This window comes from Mixophyes fleayi, chromosome 4 (assembly GCF_038048845.1).
Source record: "Mixophyes fleayi isolate aMixFle1 chromosome 4, aMixFle1.hap1, whole genome shotgun sequence".
NCBI classification, from domain to species: domain Eukaryota; kingdom Metazoa; phylum Chordata; class Amphibia; order Anura; family Limnodynastidae; genus Mixophyes; species Mixophyes fleayi.
Window position 1 is genome coordinate 19568242 of NC_134405.1, and position 21602 is coordinate 19589843.

Genomic DNA, 21602 nt, shown 5'->3' on the forward strand with positions numbered 1-21602 from the left:
ACATTTGACAGACTGTCCTACCTGTTCTTGTCACTTTTACCACCGGTGGCTACTGGTTTCTTTAGTTGCGACTTTTCTGGATCCTGGAATGTTGAGGGCCCTATTTGGAAAAAATAATGGGTACATTTAGAAATGACAACCATCCCTGCCATTAAATCAACAGCACCCACATTTAATAATTAGGCCTCTCTCCAGATTTGTCTGATGTTGTCAGTGAGGGAAAAGTTCCTCCCCTCTAAATTGTAACTAAATAACAATGTTAATTTAGGCACCAGTATACTAGCAAATGTTTTCTAGTACTGGGTGGGTCGGCAATCTGAACCTTGGGCGGAGGCCACTGTCACTCACCGGACTGTGAGTGCTTCTTCCCGGACTATTAGGAACCGTGGACGTCCTCTATCCTGAGGGACTGCGCATGCGCAGCCCTTTCCAAACCTTCAGTGTATGTTCCTTTAACTTAATTGGCAGATCAGGCAACCTCCCTATATTAAGCACCTGTGGTCAACACCACGTTGCCTGATCTTGGAGTCTCATTCCCCATGAGTCTCTGAAGGTGTTCCTGTGTTTCCTCGTTTATTCAGCCCAGCTGATTCCTGTGGTTTCCAAACCACTTCTACCTCTGTGGTTTCCAAACCACTTCTACTACTGTGGTTCCCATACCACTTCTACCATCTACTGTATCATCGTGACTGTGAGCTGATTCCTATCCGCTGCCTCCGTGCACTACAGTCTTCTAACCACTTCAACTCTACCTTGTATCATTGGGACTGTTAGCTGATGCCTATCCGCTGCCTCCGTGCACTACAGTCTTTCATTCACATCCACTCACCTGTTCATGATTGTGACTGCCAGCTGATTCCTATCCGCTGCCTCCGTGCACTACAGGCTTCAACCTGCAACTCGTCTGTGTTTCATCATCGTGACTGTTTGGCTGATTTCTATCCGCTGCCTCCGTGCACTACAGTCTTCAACCTGCAACTCGTCTGTGTTTCATCATCGTGACTGCTAGCTGATTCCTATCCGCTGCCTCCGTGCACTACAGTCTTCAACCTGCAACCCGTCTGTGTTTCATCGTGACTGTTTAGCTGATTCCTATCCGCCGCCTCTGTGCGCTTCAGTCTTCAGCCCTTGTCAACTCTCCCGTGTTTCCTTGAGTCTGCTGCCACTATTGTTACCCGCTACTCTCCGTGATCAACTGTTCCAGTTCAACTCTGCTCTGGTGTCCCATCGTTACTGCACCTGCTGGTTGCTATTGGCTACCTCCGTGTTCCCGCAGAGACCCGCTGCTGTTACTTCTCAGCGCTACGCATCCATCTACTGCTGATCCGCTCTCCACGCCTTCCTGGGTTCCCTGCTGGTCTACCTACCTGTGCGCTGCACCTGCTAGACCACCGCTTCACCCATCCAGGGACTTTGCATCCTGCCGGCCTCCTGCCGTTCAGGTATCTCTGCACTTCTGTCTGACTGCCTTCTCCTGAACCACGGTATGCATACTTCCCATTGACTGTGCTGTGTATTGCATACCTTGCTGGACTGTGTTGGTTCTCCTCTGGAGTGTACTATCCGCTGAGTCTATTGCCATCATTGACTGTGTTATCTCATGCTGGATTACTTCAAGAGACTTTCTATATTGGCAGTGTTGTTCAGTCATTTATACATTTATATTGTGCATATTACTGTGGATCAAAGTCAAGGTGCCCGTGTATATATTGTGTTGCAGTCTCTCCCCGTGCACCTCCTCACATATATATTCAGTGGTACAACTTGCTAGTGGCAGACCACTGACCCCTGTTTCCAGTTTCACCTGTTCCAGTATCCTCTCACATAGCAGTGGTACAACTTGCTAACGCAGACCACTGACTCCCCGGATACCTCCACTTGGATTCCATTCCTTCACTCAGACAGCGGTACAACTTGCTATCCGCAGACCGCTGACTCTCATCACCTCCTCGTTTCTGTTGGACATTCCTCCTCACTATAGCAGTGGTACAACTTGCTACCGCAGACCACTGACTACCTTCACGTGTCCTTTGTCCATACAGTTCCTCGTGTATTACTACCTCCATATTGCCGGTGCTGCTAGTCATAGACTTTCCTGAGCATCTCATCATCTGCTATTTCCTGTTCCGTGATCACCCTGCTACCAGAGTACCATATTACCACCTATACTGCTCTGGTAAGCCTATCACCTGGTGATCCCTGGGTAAAGACTCCTAGTGCCCGTGACAGTAAGATCAGGCCATGACAGACCCAGATACGGAACCTACCGCTAAAGAGATGCTGCAGCATCTGGTCAGCCGTGTGGAGCAACAGGATGCTCGCCAACAGCTGTTACTTCAATGTTACCAATCATTAACCTCCCAAGGAACATCTGGACAGACTGTTACAGCTAATATTGAAGCTCCTGTGCTTTCCTCCGTTTCCCCAGTGCCATCCCAGGTGTCTACAGCTCCTACGCTTCACCTGCCTACTCCGTCAAAATATGACGGGGACCCCAAAACTTGTAGAGGTTTCCTTAACCAATGTTCAGTCCATTTTGAACTCCAACCTCAAAATTTTTCTACCCATCGTTCCAGAGTGGCCTATCTTATCTCATTGTTTTCGGGACAAGCCCTGGCTTGGGCCTCCCCCCTGTGGGAAAGAAACGATCCAATTCTACAAGATAGTGCCAAATTCATTTCCACGTTCCGAAGTGTGTTCGATGAACCAGGTCGTGTGACCTCCGCTGCTTCCAGCATTCTTCGTTTGCGACAAGGCTCCCATACAGTAGGACAGTATGTCATTCAATTTAGGATCTTAGCCTCTGAACTTCAGTGGAACACTGAAGCATTAGTTGCCGCCTTCTGGCAGGGGCTCTCCGATAAAATTAAAGATGCACTGACTACCCAAGAGCTTCCTTCGTCACTAGAAGATTTGATCTCTCTTTGCCATCGTGTAGATATGAGATTTCGTGAAAGAGAGTCTGAGAAAACAACAGCTGTCAAAGCACCTCTTTGTTTAAACCCTCAATTTCGTCCAGCTCCATCCTCTGTGATTCCCATGGAGATAGGACGTTCCAAATTATCTTCAGAGGAAAGGAAACGAAGAGTAAAGAATAGACTCTGTATCTATTGTGCTGATTCCACGCATATGCTCAGCTCTTGCCCTAAGAGATCGGGAAATGCCAGGCCCTAACTAGTTCTGGAGAGGTGAAGTTAGGGTCCCTGGAGTCCTCTCCATTGTCTATGAAATCTAAAGTCTGCGCTTTTGATGTTACGATTTCCTTTGCTACCAAATCCTTTGAGTCACAGGCATTGATTGATTCCGGAGCAGCAGGAAATTTCATTTCTAAATCACTAGTGAATCAATGGTCCCTACCAGTGATCACTTTAAAAACACCCATTACTGTGACGGCTATAGATGGATCACGCCTCATCAATGGTCTCATCACCCAGAGTACGTCTCCAGTAACCCTTCAGATTGGTGTACTACACCATGAAGAAATTTCGTTTTTAATTCTTCCAGTTACGACAAGTCCGATTGTCTTAGGCCTTCCATGGCTTCAGTGTCACTCTCCCCAGATTGACTGGCGCACCCCTCAAGTTACGTCTTGGGGGTCTGAATGTCACCATCGTTGTCTCTCTCAAGTTATTCCTCTTAAAGTACAGCGATCTTCCATCTCATCTTCCTCCCCGGGACTCCCTCCTCAGTATGCTTCATTTGCCGATGTGTTTGATAAAGCTCAGTCTGAACGTCTTCCTCCTCATCGTTCTTGGGATTGTCCGATCGACCTTCTACCTGGCAAGACTCCTCCCAGGGGTCGGGTCTATCCTCTCTCGTTACCTGAAACTCAAGCCACATCTGAGTACATACAGGAGAATCTCCAGCGTGGGTTCATTCGACCTTCCACCTCTCCCGCTGGAGCTGGGTTCTTCTTCGTCAAAAAGAAGGATGGATCATTACGCCCTTGTATAGATTTTCGTGGACTCAACGCCATTACTATCAAGAATCGGTATCCCATTCCGCTGATCACTGAGCTATTTGATCGCATCAAGGGAGCTCGGATATTTACTAAGTTGGATCTTCGTGGTGCTTACAATTTAATTAGAATCCGTTCCGGTGACGAATGGAAGACCGCGTTTAACACCAGAGATGGGCATTACGAATATTTAGTAATGCCCTTCGGGCTGTGTAATGCCCCCGCTGTTTTCCAGGGTTTCATCAATGAGATCTTTCGGGACTTATTATATGTATGTGTCGTTGTCTACCTAGACGACATATTGATCTTCTCACAGGACCTGCCTTCTCATCACCAACATGTGGCAGAGGTCCTCTCCAGACTACGGAAAAACTCGTTGTTCTGTAAATTGGAAAAATGTTCATTCGAGTTACCCCAGATTCCATTCTTGGGGTATATAGTTTCCGGAGTTGGCCTGAAGATGGATCCAGACAAAGTAAATGCTGTACTACATTGGCCTCAGCCAACTACTCTTCGTGCCATCCAGCGTTTCTTAGGTTTTGCCAATTACTATAGACGCTTCATTCAAGACTTTTCATCCATTGCATCTCCCATTGTGGCCCTAACTCGGAAAGGGGCTAATACTAAGCAATGGTCATCTGAGGCTCTCCAAGCCTTTCAAATCCTCAAAGAGGCCTTCTCGTCTGCTCCCATTCTGCGACAGCCTGATGTGACACTCCCCTTCTTCCTAGAAGTAGATGCCTCTAATGTGGGCTTAGGAGCTATTCTCTCCCAACGCTCGGAGCAACAAAAATTACATCCTTGTGCCTTCTACTCTCGGGGTCTTCTGCCCGCAGAGAAAAATTATACTATCGGGAACAAGGAGTTGCTGGCCATCAAAGCTGCATTAGAGGAATGGAGATACTTGTTGGAAGGAGCTCGCCATCCGGTGACGATCTTCACGGATCATAAGAACTTGTCATATTTGCAATCTGCTCAATGCTTGAACCCTCGTCAAGCAAGATGGTCTCTTTTCTTTTCCCGTTTTGAATTAATTATAACCTTCAAACCAGCCGCTAAGAACAAGAAAGCTGACGCTCTATCTCGAGCTTTTGTGACGTCCTCTGATGTAGAAGAGGTTCCCAACCATGCTATTCTAGACCCCAAATGTATTTCTCTGGCTGCTTCATCCACCAAAATGCTACCATTTGGGAAGACCCTTGTGCCTCCTACTCTGAGGAGGAAAATCCTTTCGTGGTTCCATGCCTCTCGTTTTTCTGGACACGCCGGTGAACACAAGACCTTTGAGATTCTCTCTCGTAGTTACTGGTGGCCTTCAATGAGGAGAGACGTCAAAGAATTTATTGCTTCCTGTGATTTATGTTCTCAGTTCAAATCCTCCCGCAGAACTCCAGCAGGGTTGCTGCGACCACTACCCATTCCGTCCAAGCCTTGGACCCATATTAGTATGGATTTCGTTACTGATTTGCCACCAAGTAAGAATCACAATACTATTTGGGTAGTGGTAGACAGATTTTCGAAGATGGCCCATTTCGTCCCTCTGTCCGGTTTACCTTCCTCGTCTACTCTGGCTGAACATTTCATTAAAGAAATCTTCCGCATCCATGGATGTCCGTCTGAGATTGTGTCAGATAGAGGAGTACAATTCGTTTCCAGATTCTGGCGGGCCCTTTGTAAAACCTTGGGCATACGATTAGCACTCTCATCATCGTACCATCCGCAATCTAACGGACAAACGGAACGAGTCAATCAAGATCTTGAGACTTTTATTAGGATGTTCTCTTCAGCCAACCAAGACAACTGGGTAGAATTGCTCCCTTGGGCTGAATTCGCCCATAACAACATGTACCATGAGTCATCATCCAAAACTCCATTCTTTGTGGTTTACGGTCACCATCCGTCTTTTCCGGAATTTCCTGCCCTCCCACCCACCCAAGTTCCTGCTGTGGAGACTGCTTGTCAGACCTTCAAAAATATCTGGTCTCAGGTCAAAACCTGTTTAAAGAAGACATCTAACAAATATAAGTCTTTCGCAGATAAGAAGAGGCGGGCTATTCCACCACTAAAAATTGGAGATCGGGTTTGGTTATCTACCAAAAATATTCGTTTGAAGGTTCCATCTATGAAATTCGCCCCTCGTTTTATTGGTCCATATAGGATCATTCAAGTTATCAATCCAGTATGTGTTAAACTTCTTCTTCCTAAGAATCTTCGGATTTCCAATGCCTTCCATGTGTCCTTACTCAAACCTCTTATTATCAATCGTTTCTCGACTCCTCCCTCAGCACCGCAGCCAGTTCAAGTTCATCAGGAGGAGGATTTCGAGATTACTGAGGTATTGGATGCAAAAATTTCGCGAGGAGTCCTCCGTTTCCTCGTTCATTGGAAGGGCTTTGGTCCTGAAGAGCGTTCATGGATCAAAGCTGAAGATCTTAATGCTCCTGCCCTTCTGAAGAAGTTTTATTCCAAAAATCCGGACAAGCCCGGTTCCAGGCGTTCTGTGCCCACCTTTAAAAGGGGGGGTACTGTCACTCACCGGACTGTGAGTGCTTCTTCCCGGACTATTAGGAACCGTGGACGTCCTCTATCCTGAGGGACTGCGCATGCGCAGCCCTTTCCAAACCTTCAGTGTATGTTCCTTTAACTTAATTGGCAGATCAGGCAACCTCCCTATATTAAGCACCTGTGGTCAACACCACGTTGCCTGATCTTGGAGTCTCATTCCCCATGAGTCTCTGAAGGTGTTCCTGTGTTTCCTCGTTTATTCAGCCCAGCTGATTCCTGTGGTTTCCAAACCACTTCTACCTCTGTGGTTTCCAAACCACTTCTACTACTGTGGTTCCCATACCACTTCTACCATCTACTGTATCATCGTGACTGTGAGCTGATTCCTATCCGCTGCCTCCGTGCACTACAGTCTTCTAACCACTTCAACTCTACCTTGTATCATTGGGACTGTTAGCTGATGCCTATCCGCTGCCTCCGTGCACTACAGTCTTTCATTCACATCCACTCACCTGTTCATGATTGTGACTGCCAGCTGATTCCTATCCGCTGCCTCCGTGCACTACAGGCTTCAACCTGCAACTCGTCTGTGTTTCATCATCGTGACTGTTTGGCTGATTTCTATCCGCTGCCTCCGTGCACTACAGTCTTCAACCTGCAACTCGTCTGTGTTTCATCATCGTGACTGCTAGCTGATTCCTATCCGCTGCCTCCGTGCACTACAGTCTTCAACCTGCAACCCGTCTGTGTTTCATCGTGACTGTTTAGCTGATTCCTATCCGCCGCCTCTGTGCGCTTCAGTCTTCAGCCCTTGTCAACTCTCCCGTGTTTCCTTGAGTCTGCTGCCACAATTGTTACCCGCTACTCTCCGTGATCAACTGTTCCAGTTCAACTCTGCTCTGGTGTCCCATCGTTACTGCACCTGCTGGTTGCTATTGGCTACCTCCGTGTTCCCGCAGAGACCCGCTGCTGTTACTTCTCAGCGCTACGCATCCATCTACTGCTGATCCGCTCTCCACGCCTTCCTGGGTTCCCTGCTGGTCTACCTACCTGTGCGCTGCACCTGCTAGACCACCGCTTCACCCATCCAGGGACTTTGCATCCTGCCGGCCTCCTGCCGTTCAGGTATCTCTGCACTTCTGTCTGACTGCCTTCTCCTGAACCACGGTATGCATACTTCCCATTGACTGTGCTGTGTATTGCATACCTTGCTGGACTGTGTTGGTTCTCCTCTGGAGTGTACTATCCGCTGAGTCTATTGCCATCATTGACTGTGTTATCTCATGCTGGATTACTTCAAGAGACTTTCTATATTGGCAGTGTTGTTCAGTCATTTATACATTTATATTGTGCATATTACTGTGGATCAAAGTCAAGGTGCCCGTGTATATATTGTGTTGCAGTCTCTCCCCGTGCACCTCCTCACATATATATTCAGTGGTACAACTTGCTAGTGGCAGACCACTGACCCCTGTTTCCAGTTTCACCTGTTCCAGTATCCTCTCACATAGCAGTGGTACAACTTGCTAACGCAGACCACTGACTCCCCGGATACCTCCACTTGGATTCCATTCCTTCACTCAGACAGCGGTACAACTTGCTATCCGCAGACCGCTGACTCTCATCACCTCCTCGTTTCTGTTGGACATTCCTCCTCACTATAGCAGTGGTACAACTTGCTACCGCAGACCACTGACTACCTTCACGTGTCCTTTGTCCATACAGTTCCTCGTGTATTACTACCTCCATATTGCCAGTGCTGCTAGTCATAGACTTTCCTGAGCATCTCATCATCTGCTATTTCCTGTTCCGTGATCACCCTGCTACCAGAGTACCATATTACCACCTATACTGCTCTGGTAAGCCTATCACCTGGTGATCCCTGGGTAAAGACTCCTAGTGCCCGTGACAGCCACTTTCAAGAAATGAAGATTGTCAACCGTCTCTTCTTCCAAGATTGCGGTGTCTACGAATGTGGTTGCAAGGGAGAGTTTGTGAAGATTATATGAGTGCAGGTGATCATCAATCATGGCCTCTTGGTGATGGATTAAAGTTTGTGAAGAATTAAGGTTGTTCAACATGGAGCAGAAGATTTGAAATTCCTTGATAATCAATTCTGGATTGTAAACCAGTTGACTAGCTGAATTTGATGGGAGATGACATTCCGAGTTAGCTGTTGACTGAGTTTTTTCGTCTTTTAAAAAAAAAGAAAGATTTTTTGGCTGTATTTTTTGGACAGCACCACGTTGAGTTGACCCTGTAAAGCAGAGAGCTGTTCTATATGTTCTGTTCAAAGAGAGCAATAATGCCTGGAAAACATTGATTGTATTTGACAATAAGCTCCTCCTCCTCTCCCTGCCTGATGGCAGCATACTGGTAGATTTACCTCTCATGTGACAGTCTGCACTTCTGTAGGGGCATCAGCTATTGTATAAACAATATGAGGGACTGATAAATAGTGACCAGGAGAACTGTCTGCTAGACAGATTAGAGAGGTCCAGCTGAAGGGTGACATCGCAGTGATTGGTCCAGGAGAATCCCTGCACACCCGCCCTTCTTGCTTCAGCAGAGGAATATAAAACCGATATGAAAATATTCTCTGTGAGGATGAGTAAAAAGCGAGTCACTTACCTGTGACTGTGAACTGCTCCGGCATCCTGCTCCGACATCCTGCTCCTCTGGGCGGCCGAGGCTGGTGACAGGAAGTCAATTCCTCTTCCCCTGCTGAAGTTAAAAACACACTACCTGCGCAGGTGCAGAGAGCTCTCTGCACCTGCGCGGTAGTGTGTTTGTTAAAGACACTGCCACCGCCGTCAATCAGTCAGCTGTTCCCTGCAAGCTCCGCCCTAATACCGGAGGGGGTGGAGCTTAAATGTGACTGGGCCTACCGGTGGATAGTCCGGCTGGCCGGCAGGCTAGTCCGAGGCTGAGGAAGAGATTCAAAAGAACTCTCAAATATCCATTAAGACTTGTATTTCTATTGAAGTAGCACACAGATTGAATATTATGGATTATGGACATTATAAGTCCACACGCAATTTGCATGAAGCGGCACATTCTGACATAACCTAGACTTGAGGCAAAAGAGCAACAACCCTGGAATGGGTGTCTGTAATTTGTGAAGATATAAGTCAAACTCTCCTCTTCTCTGGCTATAAGAGGTGGGCTTATTTCTGCTTGTTTGTATTGGCAGAACCTTTTGGTGTCTGCATGGTGTCAGGAACGATGGTCATCCTCCTCTGATCCCCAATTAGCAGCACAGAAAGTCTTTAAAGTTGAATCTTTAGTTGTAAATCCCAACATTAAAGAACTTGCACCTTTCAGATATCTTAAAATTCTTTTCACTGCAATCCAGTGTTGCTTCCCAGGGTTGATTGCAAACTGTCTCACGTGGCTTACAGCATGTGTGATGTAGGAGCGGGTCACAATACTTACGTACATTAAGCTCCCAACAACACTTTGATATGGAACTTTCTTCATCTCCTCGTCGCTTGTTGGTTACATGACTTTTATTATTTATATGCTTTTAGCAATCGGAGTGCTGAATGGCTTTGCATAGGATTTCTTAAGAAGGCAGACTTTTTCTTTTTGGAACATACTATCATCATAGTGTTCAAGTGGTTCCATGTAAATCTCCTCAACAAACTCCCCATTAAAGAATACTGAACCAAAATCAAGTTGTACCGCAATAAATCATGAATTGTACAAATGGCAATGAATAACCTCAAGGTGCTGTATCCTGCAACAGGCAAGAAGACCTCCCTGTAGTTGAGCCCGAACTTTTGGGTGTAACCCTTGGCAACAAGGCAAGCTTTGTAGCGGGCAATGGTCCCATCCGCATTCAGCTTTTTACAAATGACCCACATGTTCTTGATCGCCTTACAGTGACTTGGTCTGTACACTACAGTCCATGTATTGTTGTCATCCCGAGCTATGAGCTCTGAGCCTATTACCAACTTCCACTCTTTCCAGTCGCTGCTTGATTTTGCTTTTTGAATGTTTTGCAGTTCACAGAAGGCTATGTTAGCGAATTCCTCGCAATATCTCCTGGGGGAAACTCCTCTGTTGCTCCTTATGGAACTTCGGCTTTCCAATTGTCCACATTAACACCCTCAGCTTCAGACACGCTTCCTGCTGTAGGTATATCCAGCGTTACAAATTTTTGCTGTAGTTCTCGTTCCACCATCCTGCTAGGCGGTGCTGTTTCAAGAAACACCACATCTCTGGATTTTGTGAATCGTTTATTTGTAATGTCACAGAGTCTGTGTCAGGCTCCGTTTTGTTTCTGCCTATAGACGGGCGCCTGACTCCTTGCAGAATCTGCGTCCCGCTGCCTAAATACGCTTGCCGCTCTATTCGCATGCGTACGCCGAACTTGTCAACCGTTACATAGCAACGTGACGCTATTCCTGTTTGACATCAGTACGCATGCGCAAGACACCACGGTCAGTCGTACGACGACTAGCCAGCGATTGGTTGTGGTTTTCCCGCCGATTGATGCACCTATCAGGGATCCCTCTCCTCTATTTAAGGAATTTACTGAGGCCATTTGCTTGCCAGAGCCTTACTCCAGTGTTTGTTCCTGTGAAACTGTTAATTTTATTCTGACCCCGGCTTGTTCCTGACTTCTCCTTTGGTTCCTGAGTTTAGCTTAGAGTGATTATTGGTACTGACCCGGCTTCCTGACCATTCTCCTGCTTCTGATTTGGCCATATCCGTATCTCTGGTTCTGACCCGGCTTGCTGGCTACTCTTCCATCCTACATCCTAGTGGGCCGTCACCGCTGCCTCAATTATTACCTCGCCAGCTGACTGATACTGAGGGCCGCGACCTGCACGTCCCTTGCAGCAAAGTCCATACCTCCTTGCGGGGGTTCCTGGTGAAAACCAGGGGCGTGTTAGACTCCGTGCCTCAGTACTCAGTAGTGCCAACTGCTAGCAGGTATCATCAATTCCACCTAGTGATTCTGACAGTCTGTATCCTTTACTATATTGGCAGTATCCAAACATGATAAATTCCACTGGCTTTGGATCTAGTTTCCTTCACCTTTCTTTGGGTATATGTGTATACGCCTTACAGCCAAAGACAAGGAGACAACCGAAACTTGACTTTTTACCAGACCACACCTCCAGCGGCGTATTTCCTTTCATAGCTATTGTGGGCACACATTTCTTTAGGTATACTACAGTGGACACAGCTTCCGCCCCAAAAGTTTTTTCCAGGCCTGCGTCACTTAACATGGTGCATGCTCTTTCAACAATTGTACGATTTGCTCGCTCAGTCGCAACATTTTATTCTGGCATGTAGGCGATCATCAGTTGATGCTGTATGCAAGATTTCTTCAGGAGTGCAGCTAAAGTCTTGTTGTCATACTCTCCACCATTGTCGGATCTCAAGATTTTAAATTTCAGACCTGTTTGAGTCTCCACCAGACTCTTGTATTCCAAAATTTTGTGGACAACTTCACTTTTGGCATTGATAAAGTATATGTGCGTCATCCTTGTGGTGTCAATGATTGCCATGAAATATTTGTAGCCACTAACCGATTTCCTCTCTATTGGACCACACACGTCGGTGTGCATTAGAGCTAGCAGTACTTCAGCTCTAGTTACTGACTTTGGAAAGGGGCAAAGAGTTTGCTTACCCTTTACGGAGCTGTCACATGACGGTCTCTGAGAATTGCTCACAGTGATTCCTGTCACCATCCCATCACTGAGTTTCTGGACATTGTCTTATCCAAGACGACCCAGCCGTTTCTGCCACAGCTCCATGGACTGATTTGTATCAAAAGCCGTCATCACACAACACTCCTTGGTGTCTAGAACATAGTTAGTTGCACCGACTACTGTCGCAGTTAGTTACTCTTTTGTTTTGCACCACACACTTGCCCTCTGTGAATTATTCTTTGTATCCTTTTCTTTCCAGGACACTTATGGTGATAAGGTTAGGGGCAACATGGTGGCTTAGTGGATAGCACTTCTGCCTCACAGCGCTGGGGTCATGAGTTTGATTCCCGACCATGGCCTTATCTGTGTGGAGTTTGTATGGTCTACCCATGTTTCCATCTTGTGACATATGAAGCACTTGTACTTGGGCCTTTTGGACTTGGTACCTTTAGTGAGCAAAGTAGAACCCTCAGCATTTGTCTCGGCAGGAATGCGTTCCTGGCCCTCATGATTTCTATCGTCATCTTGGTCTCATTTGACTCCAAAAGCTAACATCAATAAATTAAACTCTGGTGTCACCATTGCAATCGTAACTTTCTCATCATCCACCGGTGCTTTGACAGATGCCAATTGCAGGGCTATTGACAGCATTTTGTCAATGTACTCATTCATGTCCTTGCAGGCACTTAACTTTGTCCCATACAATGTACACCTCAAGATTATTCTCCTCATCAGACCTTTGTCCTCATATGGACAAGGGCTGTTCACATGTCTTGTGCTGACACTTTCCCGCTGATGAAGGAATACACGTGCAGTTCCACAGCCAAGTCGATGATCCTCATGACTTTATCCACTTCATCAGCGTTTGGACCTGCTCTTGGATCAGTCGTGACCTTCCGCAACTTTTCCCGCTTGAGCTGCGTTTTCATGGCGAAATTCCATGATGCGTAATTCTCTGAGCCTTTTCATCTTGCAAAGATCATACTGGCCCCTATACTGTGATTTTTTTCCCTTGTATTAAAGAACTTATCTGAATAATCAGCTTCCTTGGTTACTTACTACCATTCTTACAGTGTCTCTACCTCTGGTACATATTCCCATCCACTCCCACTATCTGTTGGGTTCCCACAAGACCCTGTCTCTGGCCCTCACCTTTTCTCACTATACACCTTGTCATGGTCCACAAGGAGTCAATTGGATCTTCTTTGACCTGTTGAGATTGGTGCTACTGCCTCTAGAAGCGCAGAGTCTAACAATGCAGATGGTTTTCGCCAGGGATCCAGCAAGGACATTTGGACTTTGCAGCTTCTGCACTGCAGGTCGTGGCCCTCTAGGTGAGTACCCAAGAGATCTGGCAGAATAGGATAACTGAGAGCTATCTAGCGATAGCACAATAATAGAGTGGAGCAGAACAATCAGTCTGCAACTGGTCCTCGGATGCAATGGTCTGCGGAATGTTACCACTAGACAGTGGAGATAGCACACACGGTGCAAGAGTCTGCAGACCTGTACACAGGTGATGCTAGAGACAGGGTGCAGCGGTCTGCTGAGCGTTACCACTAGAGAGTAGAAATAACTCACAGGTGCGGTAGTCTGTAGACTGATACACAGGAGGTACAGAATATAGGATGCGATGATCTGCTGAAAGTTTACCACTAGACAGTGGAGATGAGAAGCAGGATGCAATAGTCTGTGGACCGATACACAGAAGGTACTGGGGAGACTGGAAGCCATGTCCTACAGAGACAGGTAACTGACTAAAAGAATCGGCACATAGAAGAGGTGGGTAGTGAAAGTTAAAGTGCCGGCAATGAATGGGCGGGCAATCAGCGAGTGGTAAGAGGCACAGAACCGCCAAAAACATGGCCGCCAGGTGAAGCCGCACGGAGGGGAGACAAAAGGGCAGGTAGGCACTTCGGACCCCGAGTGCTGTAAACCCGAGAGTCCGGCGTGGGACACACCGCTTCTCTTGACAAACTAATTTACTAATTTGGTGTACATTGCCACATCTATATTGACGATACCCAAATCTACCTCTACTCCCCTGACCCCTCCTCTTCTCTGCAAGGTTGTCCCAACGCTACCTATAGCTCAACATGTCCAGAATGAATCATCATCCCTCCTCCCAGAGTTAACACCTCTCCTCAAATATCGCCCCGCACCAACAACACCACAATTTCCTCAGTCTTTCAAGCTTGATGCTTCGGTGTCACACTTAACTCTGCCCTCTGCTTTATTCCTCACATCCAGTCTTTCTCCCAATTGTCACCTCTCGATTGGAAATATTGCCACATTACACCCTTTTCTTACCCGAGATGCTACCAAAACTCTTATCCTTTCTCTCATCTTCTCCTGCCTTGACAACTGCAACCTCCTGTTATCTGGTATTCCCCTCACCCATCTATCCCCTCTTCAGTCCATCTTAAATGCCGCAGTAAGGCTGGCTACATACAACAGAATTTTCATACCAATGTGTTATCTACAACAATTTTACTAATGATTTCTTTCCATAGCTGAATGAGATTTATAGTTCTGCTGGACAATCAAATCAAACGATGGTCGGTGCTTTGGAACTATATTGATCATCATCTAAGTGCACACTCTAATGCGATATCGGGCTGAACGGTTGTTTATCAGGTGATTGGCTAGTTAATTGGCTGCAAACACTGTAGTGTGTACCCAGCCTAAGACTGATCTTCCTCTCTCACCGTTCCACATCTGCCACACCACTGTGAAATATCTACCTTGGCTTCTCATGTTCTCCTAAACCCAATTCAAATTACTTACCCTTACCTACAAAGCTCTCACCACTATCACCCCTTCATACATGTTAAATTTCATCTCAACATACCCTTCCTCACTTCCTCTTAGATCTACCTATGACCTATGCATGTCTCTGATAACCACATCTCATTCTGTCGACAAATCTTTTGCCGTGTCGCTACCCACATATGGAATTTCCTACAACGCCCAATCAGCCTCTCCCACAGCCTTCAAATTTTTCAACACTCTCTGAAAACACATCTCTTTATTAGAGATTACCCTACTCCTGCCTATACTTCCCACACTCTGAACCATACTTGTTTCAGCTGTGCCCTCTTTCCATTAAATTGTAAGCTCTCTAATGAGCAGGGTCCTTCATACCCTTTGTTTCCATGTCTGCATTTATTTTGTCTGCCTTGTGTGTCCCTGTTTTATGGATGCTCTGTTTTTCCTACTGTACGGCTTTGCGGAACACTGTGAAACCTTACAAATCAACGAAGACAACAAGATGCAAGCTGCTATTCCCGGTACATACTGATAGTCTGTCTTTACACCTGAATTGCCCCTTTCCTGATACTAGCATGCAAACCTACATAGGGAAGCCCCTCTTACCGATGTAGGCTAGTGGTCTTGGTAGTAAGAAAAATGTCTTAGATTGACTACAAAGATCTGAGATACTTGAGTCTCAAAATATGCGTCCAACGTATTCCTGCCTGGGGAGTTGAAAATGTAGGATGTGTGAAAGTATTTGTGCCCAAAAGTGGTCCGATTTGAAGGGCTCCTGTGATATCTGACAATGCTGTCGCGTTGCGCTGCCCCCGCTGGTCAGAGCAGGAGATGGCTATCTGTCTATGGGATATCAAAAGATATTGGGAAGAGACGCCTCAGTCCTAACATCGTCCTATTTGGTGACTGTGGTAGCTGATCTGCTTACTTGACAACCACTGTAAACCAGGACTGAAACTCCCAGTGCCCAGACATTACCAACTGCTGATGTGACACAACCCAAAACTGAATGGTGGGACTGTCCACTCCGGGCATATCCTAGTCAATATTGTCTCACTATCAAGCTCAAACTTTCTTTGAAGGATACAATTAGAATAGGAACAATGGCAAAATTAAAGCAATTTTCCTCTTTAAACAAGATTTTAGTCAATTCTGTTCCCTTCCCTATAATAGTACCCTGAAGTCCCTCCCCTGAGGTAGTCCTCCAATCAGCAGCTGGCTTCTGTTCCCCTCCCTATAATAGTACCCTGAAGTCCCTCCCCTGAGGTAATCCTCCAATCAGCAGCTGGCTTACACATACAGTCATTGCATTGGATATCTCTTTGGAAAGAGCTGAACGGCAGCAGAGGTCCTGGATATGACCTCCCAGGAACCTGCAAAATACAACGGATGGTGGGGTGGGATCAATGCCTGTAAATTAAACCAATTCTGCTGTGCTCCAACCAGAAACGTATTAGCTTCATGTGTGACGGACAGCGTGGGGCCACTGATGGTGACTGGAGCAGTGTGGTTTGGTGGAGTTTATCTTGGACTAGTTTGTGTCATGATCAGGGCCTGATTAAGGGTTCTGGCCGCCCTAGGCTAATACGGCCGCAGCGCCCCCCGTCCCCCTCCTCCGAATATATAGGTGTATAGGAACACTCCTGAATATGAATGTTCAGGTGTATTGTCCAGCATTCAAATTTAGACAGATTGTGCCATTGTCTCTTACCTGTCCTTGCTCTTCTCTCTTGCAACTTTGTTATCCTCTCGCTGGCTTCTGGAAAGTTGGCGTCCTTTTTTGAAAATGCAAAAATGTATTTTAATGCAAACCCTGAATGATTAGGCCCTTTAGTTAAAACAAAACACTCCATTATGGCCAGCTAAAAGTACCCCATTGGACAGGCATATATAAGCAATATCTGAATATTTGTTGTCAATCAAATACAAACCTCTACCAGCCCCATCTCACTAATATTTAGTATTCTAGTGATTGCTGAGACCACCCATGTGACCACCACACAATCATGAGATTCTGCCCCCCAAAGCCGTTCTATTTTTTAAATACCCCCTGCAGCCATTTTCCTTAACCACAACCCCCCCCCCCCCGCACAGCCATTTTCCTTAACCCCCGCTGCAGCCATTTTCTTTACCTCCCACCCTGCATCCATCCCCCTTGCAGCTATTTTCCTTACCTCCACTCTGCTAGCTAGCTATCCCCCCCGTCACATCAAAACTCCCCCAGTCACATATATCAGCCCCCCTCCTCTGCCCTCCTTCATACATATCAACCTCTCTACCTCCATATAGATTTTCATGGCAGCCCCCCCCTCCCACCCTATAGATTTGTATGACAGTCCCCCCTCTCCCTCCCTATAGATATGCAGGGTAGTCCCCCCCCTCCCTATAGATATGCAGGGTAGTTCCCCCCCTCCCTATAGATATGCAGGGTAGTTCCCCCCCTTCCTATAGATATGCAAGGCAGTTCCCCCTCCCTATAGATATGCAGGGCAGTTCCCCCCCCCTCCCTATAGATATGCAGGGCAGTTCCCCCCCCCTCCCTATAGATATGCAGGGCAGTTCCCCCCTCCCTATAGATATGCAGGGCAGTTTCCCCCCCCTCCCTATAGATATGCAGGGCAGTTCCCCCCTTCACTTACCTGTAGTTGTGCCAGCATCGCTCCTCTCCTCAGATCAGCAGATAGGAAGTGAAGATGTCCTGCTTCCTGTCTGCTGCACAGCAACAGGCAGCCTGTCGATTGGCTGTGTGTTGCTAACCACTGACCACCAATGCTTTTGATCGTCGAGCCCTCCACCCCCCCCGCAGCGAGCCCCAGCGGCGACCCCCCCCCCCCCTCCCCCACCCCGAAAAAAAAATGAACGAAGAAAAAAAAAAAAATTAAAAAAAAAAAAAAATTAAAAAAAAAAAAAAAAAATTAAAAAAAAAAAAAAAAATACCCACAGTGCAGCGCCCCAGGCTGCAGCCTGGTCAGCCTAGTGGTTGATCAGGCCCTGGTCATGATCATGATTGGTAAGTCTCTGACAAAGCAACACTATCAACAGGTTGTAAAAGAAATAAAGTGCTTTATTCCTTAACTCTAGTGTAGCCTTCTTACCTGTTCCAGATGAGCTGCATTCAACAATAAGATGCTGAACAGCTTTAAAGGATGAGTCCACCCAAAGTACAAGGATACTTTGGAGAGAAGTACGCTCCGTACGTTGCGTCTTTTCTCAAACTCTTTCTGTTGGTCCTCTAGTGCCAACTGGTGCAGGGGGAGGTGATTAATGACATCAGTATCCTGCTGCTGTATGACCCTATGACCCTAACTGCATTCTATAACTGTTACAACTGCTGCATCCATTAGCCCTGTGTATACCTGCATCACTGCTGTTGCTCCTGTTCTCAAATAAATAAACAACTTGGTTAAGTTTAACACTGTGTTGACTAACATCTCTATCCAACACTGCTGACACCTTACATACACCATAAAGATCTGCCTATAGGTACAACCGAACATCTGTCATATGCAAGACCCATAGAAAACTAGAACCAAACAGAGTTCTGTTCCAGGCACCTGAGCCTGCAGTATTTTCATAACACACAAAGGTGACAAACATCTCATCTCTGAGCACAGCCGACTACTAAGCTGATATTTCGCAGCCTTACTACACCGTCTTCGTCTTAATGTATTTTTAAACCATGGCAGCACAGTAGCCTAGTGGTTAGCACTTCTGCCTCACAGCGCTGGGGTCATGAGTTCAATTCCCAACCATCGCCTTATCTGTGTGGAGTTTGTATGTTCTCCCTGTGTTTGCGTGGGTTTCCTCCAGGTGCTCCGGTTTCCTCCCACACTCCAAATACATACTGGTAGGTTAATTGGCTGCTATCAAAAATTGACCCTAGTCTCTCTCTCTCTGTCTGTGTGTGTCTATATTAGGGAATTTAGACTGTAAGCTCCAATGGAGCAGGGACTGATGTGAGTGGGTTCTCTGTACAGCACTGCGGAATTAGTGGCGCTATATAAATAAATGATGATGATGATGATGGCTGTAGTTGTAGTGTACCAAATGGGGCGCAGTTTGGGTATGATTAGTTGGCACACATTGAGCATATAATTGAGTATATAAATGTATACCTTACAACAGAACTCCTTCCCAGTGTGATATTACTGTCTTTGCTAATCTTCCCTATTGCAATAACTGGTTAATGGTAAATAAATGGCTTTACTTTCAATTAATTCAGTCCAGGTTATTGCAGTGCGAAAAGCAGACAGCGCGTTTCGCAATGAAAATTTCAGACTGGCAGGTATGCAAATTCAAAGATACTTTAGGATCTTGCAGCGAGGTGTCTAGGTGTTCCCTTCATGGAACACAACAGTTATCCGATATGACTGGCTTGCTCTCCACAAAACTCATGCAGGAACTGCTACCTGTCTCGTGTAAAAAAAAAATATTGCTTAAATGCACACTCATAAGCATAATATGCGCCCGAGTAATGATGAAAGCACCAATCAGTGTCAGCGGTACAATCACTAACAGCCAGTCACAAGCGGTTGCTAGTGTTGGAGACTGCCATCATCTATTTCCACCAGGCGGTGACCGCCCATAAATAATAGTCTTTATCAGACATACATGCATCTGTTTCTGATCTCCATCCGTTTGCAATTAGATGAACACGTCCTTACTGTACCTGGTCTACATTAAAACTCCCCCTTCCCACCTTTCAGGGCACAGGTTGGAGTAAGTGGCACAGTCATGCAAATCTGATTGCATCAGATGCATGCATGCTATGCAGACTGGCGTAGTACTCGTTCTGCACTGTGCATTATGGATGCTGATGTATCGACATAGATGATGAAATTATGTTAAATGGTAGATGTTCTCATAGGCAAACCGAGGGAGGGTTTCCAAGTGCCTGGAAACTCCCCTCCAAGCCTGGGGCACTGTATAATTGGGGTGGCTGAACCCTGCTCCCACTTCACACAGCTCTGCTTGAAAAGGGAGAGCTGCGTGTACCTAACAGTAGTGCACGCAGCATTGCACATGTATATTATGGGGCTAGGAAGAGTTGGAGAGCATCCAAGCACTGTCTAAAATTATAGCCACACCCCCATGCATGCTGGTCACGCCCACTGGTGGCGTGATGTGGAAACCCCCCTTTACAAATCCTGCGTTTGGCCCTGGTTCTGATCCATCGATGTGGATGCTGCAGTAAACGCTATATAAGATATATCTCTACCAGAGAGAGGGAAGATCAGAATCTGCTGTGACCTAATGCAGACACGACACCAAGGAGTGGATTTACCAAAACTTCTGAAAAGGAATAAGTGGAGGTGTTACCCATAGCAACCATTCAGAGTTGGAATATGATTGGTTGCTATGGGCAACACATTCACTTTTCCTTTTTAGAAGTTTCAGTGAATCTACACCCAAGTTCCAGACAGTTACCGGTACTGTAATGTGTTTCAGTACAAAGATGCTAATGCCAGTACTCTTGGGGGTTAAATAGTGAAATCATTGCTTACTTGAGTCCATTCATTTTTTTATTTTGGAAAGAATGTGTTGCTTCATAGTTTAGTTGTGTCCATAATTGGATAATAAAGTAAATAGTTTGCTCACAGACTGTTTCATTATTCTAGTAATGGCTTATTTCTCTCGTTGTCATAGTAAATGTGAATATTTTGAGATATTATGGAGTGGGTGTGGATGCATGCATGCATTCAGATCAATCAAACAGTTTTGGAGCTAGATTTAATAAACTGCGGGTTTGAAAAAGTGGAGATGTTGCCTATAGCAACCAATCAGATTCTAGCTATCATTTATTTAGCACATTCTACAAGATGACAGCTAGAATATGATTGGTTGCTATAGGCAACATCTCCACTTTTTCAAATTCGCAGTTTAGTAAATATACCCCTTGATCTTGATTTGTATTTCAATTACATTCTGGAAAGTGTCCATGATTTTGATTAGTTTATTGCTAGGATAAAAGTTGGATTTGTATTTTCTTAGGCACAGATTGTGCATCAAACTTCCTAATGCTAATAAAGGTGTTAAATTTATTCAGTATTTACTTGTCTACTCTCCCGAGGCTCCCAAAATTCAGGGAGTCCTCCCGGACGAGTTGCATCCTCCTGGGTCTTTGTGGAGGCAGAGCTTGAAGTGATTGCATCATCAAGCCCCACCTACCACTATGACATGACATGAATTTCGACATTTCATAGCAGGGGGGCGGGACCATGGTGGCGCAATTGTTTCATTAAGCCCCGCCTCCACGAGAAGGAGGATGCCTACTTTTCCTTAGTCGGAGCGTAGGCAAGTATGGGCAATATATTACGGAGATCCCAGAGGGTAGGTTTTAAAAGTGGGCAAGTATGATGTTGGCGCTATATAAATAAAGAAAATTATAATAATAATATGTTAGTAGTAATCGTGAAAGCGGGATAGGGTTGCACCTGTCCTTTGCTGAAAGGAGGCATGGACGCCTCACAATGAGGGCGTGCTAGCAGCTAGGCCATACTTACCTACTTTCCCGAAGCTCTTTCCGGGAGAGGGGCGTGACTGGAGGGCAGGAGGGAGCGGGCGCAGCCCAACGCGTCATTTTGGCTCTGCCCCCGCGACGAACATGACAATTTGTCGCGGGGCCAAAATTACGCGATTAACCGCGATTCGTGTCATTTAGTGGTGGCAGTAGCGGGATGCGGGAGATTTGCCAGCTCTCCCAG